A 7,721-nucleotide genomic window follows, 5' to 3' on the forward strand; every position below is an offset into this window, starting at 1 on the left:
AATTGGGAGCAGTGTCACTTAATTTGTCCTTTTATTTATAATGGTAAACCTGTAAATTGCTTCTTGCCCCCAATTTGTGTCCCAGGCGAGAGAGAGTGTGTGTATGTGTGTGTGTGTAATTGTGAAAAATACTGAAAATAGCTGGAGAAGTCAATTGACCTTGTGACGTAAACTGTTGGTTTATTTTCGTAAGGTATATATCACGCAAACCAAAATGTAACACAATTCGCACTGTTTGCTAAAACTCTCTCGAACCTTTCACTGGAAGCGCCCAGCTAAAAAAAATTATTTGTCCCAGACAAATTACTGTTTCATAAGATTTCTCGAAGAGAACTTTGATGAGAATGGGCAAAGTGGAATTGGAAGTGAGCTTTACGAAGAGAACTTTGATGAGAATTGGCATAGTGGAATTGGGAGTGAGCTTTTTGAATTCGGAGTGAGGTTTGCGAATTCGGAGTGAGCTTTTTGAATTCGGAGTGAGGTTTGCGAATTCGGAGTGAGCTTTTTCAATTTGGAGTGAGGTTTGCGAATTCGGAGTGAGGTTTGCGAATTCGGAGTGGGGTTTACGAATTCGGAGTGAGGTTTAAGAATTGAGAGTGAAGTTTAAGTATTCGGTGTGAGGTTTAGAATTGGGAGTGTCGTTTGGAATTTGGAGTGCACTTGTGGGCCACCGCAAATTATAATGGCATCAATCGCAATGTTCTTGCAGATTTTCATTTGATTTTTCTTTACTTTCAGTCGGCCGGTAATTGAGTAGGATATTAACCCCTATTTCATGGCCACCGTTTTACAAAAACAATTGAAAGTCTTAAATATTTAGTAACGTAACTCATCGAAATGACTTAATTACGACACGCGGAGAGGGTTTGATATCTCTCTTGTAACTTAGCTTAAAATTCAAAAGCGGCCATTAAAAGTCACCACTGGACAACGATACATGTACAAGAAAGAGAACAAGAAATATGTGTTCTAAAATCGTTATCTGGACAATGTTCTTTAGTTGTAATATTTGAAACTACAGTATGTGGTGCCATTTGGTTGGGTTTTGTGGCAAAGATTTGCCTTCATATGTAACTTTTACATAAACTTAAGGATATTGTAAGCCTTTGCCAAAACCTCATTAACAACTGACTTACATACATTCTTTTGGATAACAGATAGATATTTAGTGTTCACTGTCTTAACTAATTATCTTTCATACACATGTCATCTTATGGGTAGCGACATTATTGCGACTTTGGGGTGAAAATTGAAAAATCGGTTTCTCAAATTACTCCTTTACTTGAGCACCCACAAACACAATTTTAACACTTATTAAATGACAAGAATTTTTTTCCAAAACCCTGTCAGCGACTTTTCTTAAAAGCCTTATTTCAGATTTTATCGTTGATAAAGCAAAATACTGCCTTTGTTTCATGAAAATATGTAATCAGGGGCTCATAACTCCATAAAAACGTATCTAAAACAATATTTAAATTTAGATTGTATCCATCTTTTTTAATCTACTTTAGAGTGATAAAAAGTATCTCAAGTACATCTGACAACAAAGAATACGGGTCCACGTGTTTGCGTCCTCTGACACAGAGCGCCACCAGGAACTGGTACATAAACATGGAGATTACAACGTCCACCTACCGTTTTGGTACATTATCCCGGTATAACACAGCATACAATGGTAATATATATAACAACATCCACCTACCGTTTTGGTACATTATCCCGGTATAACACAGCATACAATGGTAATAAATATAACAACATCCACCTACCGTTTTGGTAAATTATCCCGGTATAACACAGCATACAATGGTAATAAATATAACAACATCCACCTACCGTTTTGATACATTATCCCGGTATAACACAGCATACAATGGTAATAAATATAACAACATCCACCTACCGTTTTGGTACATTATCCCGGTATAACACAGCATACAATGGTAATAAATATAACAACATCCACCTACCGTTTTGGTAAATTATCCCGGTATAACACAGCATACAATGGTAATAAATATAACAACATCCACCTACCGTTTTGGTACATTATCCCGGTATAACACAGCATACAATGGTAATAAATATAACAACATCCACCTACCGTTTTGGTACATTATCCCGGTATAACACAGCATACAATGGTAATAAATATAACAACATCCACTGACCGTTTTGGTACATTATCCCGATATAACACAGCATACAATGGTAATAAATATAACAACATCCACTGACCGTTTTGATACATTATCCCGGTATAACACAGCATACAATGGTAATAAATATAACAACATCCACCTACCGTTTTGGTACATTATCCCGGTATAACACAGCATACAATGGTAATAAATATAACAACATCCACCTACCGTTTTGGTACATTATCCCGGTATAACACAGCATGCAATGGTAATAAATGTAACAACATCCACCTACCGTTTTGATACATTATCCCGGTATAACACAGCATACAATGGTAGTTCTTATACACCTGGATATTATGCTTAACACCTGTCTGTGTCACCGCTGTGTAAGAGAGACACGTGTCACGTAGAGACGACTGCACGTCAGAGGAACGCAGTCTGGACGCCACGTGCAGCGTATTGTTGACCAGTTCAAAATAACAGGGCTCCATGTCATCAGCGTTAACCGGGGGGAAACAGAACCTCGGCTTAGGGTGACTGCTCGGTTTTAACAACGCAAAGCAATCATACCGATGGAGAATCATATCTAGGATGCATTGCCACGACGTACAATTCAGGAACTCTTCCACGGGTGTCAGCATGCACTCCACCTGCACGTGCCACTGAACGCTGTCCCTGATCCCGTGACACAGCGCACAGAACTTGTTAGCGTACGTCACACCATTGGCGTCTGTGACGGGGAGGAAGGTCTCAAAGTCCGCCCTGGTGTTGTTGACACATTTCTGCTTGACGTTGCTGTTTCGCCAGGCGTCCGGGCATCGAGCCAGCGTCCATACTGGGTACACGTGGTTAACGAAGGCCTTGGAAATTCTCGGAAAACTTGACAAACGACCAACTGTGGATAGAGCAATCTTCTGAATTGGTGTGCATGTCATGAAACTAGCATTATTACGGCCAGCATGCTGTACAGTATGCTCTACCTGTGAAATGTCGCCACCCTTGTCCCGACTAGAGCTGTCCTTTGCCATATGACCGCTGCCATTCCCTGGTGACAGCCCCAGGGGTGGAGCAGCCAATACACTACTGTTCTGACTGCTGTCCTCTGACATATGACCACTGCCATTCCCTGGTGACAGCCCCAGGGGTGGAGCGGCCAATACACTACTGTTCTGACTACTGTCCTCTGACATATGACCACTACCATTCCCTGGTGACAGCCCCAGGGGTGGAGCAGCCAATACACTACTGTTCTGACTGCTGTCCTCTGACATATGACCACTGCCATTCCCTGGTGACAGCCCCAGGGGTGGAGTGGCCAATACCCTACTGTTCTGACTACTGTCACAGTGCTGGGTCACGTCATAGCAGCAGTCGTCAAACAAACAGCACAATGAGTCTGTGGAACAGTGGATAATGAAGCAGTACCAGGACGTCATGGATATCTTGCTGCCATATAACCACCGGTTAACAGGCGGGTTAGAGCCACCCGTGGATGACCCGTGTTCTCCTCCGCCCAGAGAGGATCGGTCCTCTGCCTTCAACCGACTGCTGTCCACAACACCGTCATAGGGCAGGATACAGTAGCAGAGAAATATCAGCGACATCTTCAAGCACGCGAACATTTTCACTGGAAAGGTGGTAGCCCTAGAGACTTTACGGCTCGAAGTACTGACACCTTGCTGCTGTAGTTCAGTTAAATACTGCACATTTCTCGTGAAAGGTTGCCCGACATCTTGCGATAACTGCGGGGGTTCGTCTCGGCGTGCGTCACACAACAGTTGCAGGGATTCTGGTGAAGTTGTTTTGATCAGAAGCCATATTATAATGAGCAGCATCGTGTCAATTCAGAAGTTAAATTATGAAGTAATGATGATAAAAAACAAAACGCCAGTGAACAGTTCTAAAATAAAGCCCCATCTCGAAAAAAGGTATTAAAGTGGAGCGATTTAGTGTCACTCCGGGATAAAGCGGGATATTAATATTAAGAAACGGAATAAAACATCTTCATTTGTAACAAAACAAAACAAAACAAAACAAAACAATATATATATATATATATATATATATATATATTGGTAGAGCATAGAAAATCTGAGTTGTAAACCTTAAAATTTAGTTAAAATAAAGATTGCATTCCAATACAAAGTCTTATTGGTTTACAACGCTCCTAAAGGTGGCTACCGGTTCTTTCCATCGGCACAACAAACATCCAGCAATCTTTGACTCACGGTTGCTTTATGCCAATTTAGTATACAACTAAACAGGGAAGCCGAGAGTTACGATTATGTTCCGTGAGATTGTTCGTAAGGGGTCATCCATTAGAGGCAGAGAGTTACGATTGGGTTATGTTCCGTTAGATAGTTCGTAAGGGGTCATCCATTAGAGGCAGAGAGTTACGAATAAGTTTCATCCGTAAGAGGCAGAGAATCACGATTGGGTTATGTTCCGTGAGATAGTTCGTAAGGGGTCATCCATTAGAGGCAGAGAGTTACGATTGGGTTATGTTACGTGAGATTGTTCGTAAGGGGCCATCCATTAGAGGCAGAGAATCACGATTGGATTATGTTCCGTGAGATAGTTCGTAAGGGGTCATCCATTAGAGGCAGAGAGTTATGATTGGGTTATGTTCCGTGAGATTGTTCGTAAAGGCTCATCCATTAGAGGCAGAGAGTTACGATTGGGTTATGTTCCGTGAGATTGTTCGTAAGGGGTCATCCATTAGAGGCAGAGAGTTACGATTGGGTTATGTTCCGTGAGATTGTTCGTAAAGGCTCATCCAATAGAGGCAGAGAGTTACGATTGGGTTATGTTCCGTGAGATTGTTCGTAAGGGGTCATCCATTAGAGGCAGAGAGTTACGATTGGGTTATGTTCCGTGAGCTTGTTTGTAAAGGCTCATCCATTAGAGGCAGAGAGTTACGATTGGGTTATGTTCCGTGAGATTGTTCGTAAGGGGTCATCCATTAGAGGCAGAGAGTTACGATTGGGTTATGTTCCGTGAGATTGTTCGTAAAGGCTCATCCATTAGAGGCAGAGAGTTACGATTGGGTTATGTTCCGTGAGATTGTTCGTAAGGGGTCATCCATTAGAGGCAGAGAGTTACAATTGGGTTATGTTCCGTGAGATTGTTCGTAAAGGCTCATCCATTTTATCATCGTTTTCAGAAGTTTGCAAATAGTTTGCTGGGGGAAGGGGGATGCCCACCGTGCACTTTTGCACAACTTGCATGATGCAACTTGCTCTCAAATGTCATCTTTTTTTCCTTTTTACCTTTTTCTCTATGAAGGGGGGGGGGGGGGTGGAAAAAGACTATTGTTTTTAGACTTGTGAAAATGGTGATAAAAATGGATGACTTTTTTAAGACCAAAATTCGGTGGTTTAGTGGGTCATACAGTATGTACATGTAGTAGTGCCTAGTAGTGGTCCAAAACAAGTAAGTTCAAAGTGGTGCATTGTAGAATATTTCCCCTGAGTTACGCTATGATGAAGCTCTGAACCTGGAAAATATTAGAACTTTAGAGAAACGAATCTTTCTTTTACCAAATAACTGAACCCTCTGACGAACTGAATCACATTTTAATTGAGCAATCCTGGAATCGTCTTTTAAGATCAAACAATATATATATAGATATAATGATATAATGTGCCAAAATTTAAGACCGGAGGATTTCGATGCTCCTTTATTCCATATGCACTTCTAAATTTCCAATAGTAAGATATATTGTTTTATCCCTTGTAGAGCAGTTTTGAGGTCAAGAAGCAGTCTTTTAATTAAGTTTCATACAAATATTAATAATTTTATTACCATTACAATGCTCTTATCATTTTATGTACAACTTCAACCCACTGGGTTACAGTCTCAATAAGTTATTATTATTATCATTTTTATTATTATTAAGAAATGATTAAGAATTTAATAATTACTTATTAAGAAATAACAAAGAAATGACATTTGAATAAAAGGTCTGATTGGTTTATACACTGTAATACTCTTCAGCAACCGGCCGTTATCCTGCAATTCCTGATAAACGTTGGCTTCATTTGGTATATAACAAAGGGTTCCGGAGGTACGACTAACTTCTGTCCCAACAGACTGTTCTTAAGTCGACTTGTTCGTAAGTCTTGGTGGGTCTTAGTCTACGACAAGGCAGTAGCCTACTAAGGTATCGGTAGTCAGATCTGTGAACAACAACACCACGAGCTTTGAGTCTTATGAAAACTGTTACGTGAAAACCATTGACTGAGATGCCATACAAAGATGACTGGGAATTATAGGCTTTCATAGTGCGGAATTCGTTGGGTTTCACATCACATAATTCCCGTCAGACAGATTACTGCGGACTACGACCTACACCTGCTTTGAATCAGTCAATTATCTTGTAGTACTTGTTTGAAGCTAAAGATGAATTAAATACATCGCAAAACTAATTTCGTTTGCGTGGATCTCATTGTATTTGTAGAAACTTTCAAGTTCATGTTCATGGCCTCCTGTTTTCAGCGAGATATTGTAATGCTATATACCATCATATATATCAAATGTAAAAGGGATATGTGAAGGGTTTGGAGGTAAGGGGTTACAAAGGACCGACCTTTAATTTTTGGCCGGCAAAGGTCCACTCTAAATCAAAATTAGATCGACACTCTGTGCTATGGTATTTTAAGATTAATTTGGTCAACTTATCAAGGGGGTCAAGGGAGACATTTTTCAGAAAAGCCCCCCCCCCAACTTTGAAGCTGTGATCACATACATGTACCCTCATATAACCAAATAAATATATGCGCAGAATAATTAACAAAACTCCTCGTTGAAAATGAAAAACATTTAAATACATAAATGAATAAATTTAGTTCCTGATTAACGATACATGAAATTTAGCAAACACTTCAAAGTTAGGAGAGGCGGATATTTTCGCCGCAACTCACACATGACAAGTAGGCCGCTCTCTACCATGACAAGTAGGCCGCTCTCTACCATGACAAGTAGGCTGCTCTCTACCATGACAAGTAGGCTGCTCTCTACCATGACAAGTAGGCCGCTCTCTACCATGACAAGTAGGCTGCTCTCTAGCTGACCGTTTGTTGGCCGTTATCAAATCTTTGCACTGCATAAAACATAGACAAAGATTAATTTCGTTTATGCTAACTCAGTCATTTCATTGATTGAAATAGAAATTGTAATTTACTCAGCTGAATATCTGGGTCCAGTTTTTTAAAGGACATTATCCTCATCCTAACCGGTGGTCAAATTCTCTTAACGCCGGTGTAGAAAATAGCGTTTAAAATTGCATGGTATAAAGGGAAGTTAAATAGCTGGTTTGAGAAACGCAGTTTTAACACTTAAACCCTTGGCTGGACAGCTTTTCCTGTTTGTATTTAGAAATGAAGTTTTTCTAAAATGGTGTTGTATTAGGCTACTACATGTACGTGTGTATATACAAACATTAGACCTAAAAAAGACCGTTCGTCTTTTTAACTGTCTGCACAAGGTCTTTGGAATGGAAGGAGGGGGGGGGGGGGGGGGGGGGGGAGGGGGGGGGGGGGGGAAGCAAAGAGACCAAAGATCATCTGTTGTATT

This window comes from Lingula anatina, chromosome 5 (assembly GCF_051362555.1).
Source record: "Lingula anatina isolate TDL-2025a chromosome 5, LinAna3.0, whole genome shotgun sequence".
NCBI classification, from domain to species: Eukaryota; Metazoa; Brachiopoda; class Lingulata; order Lingulida; family Lingulidae; genus Lingula; species Lingula anatina.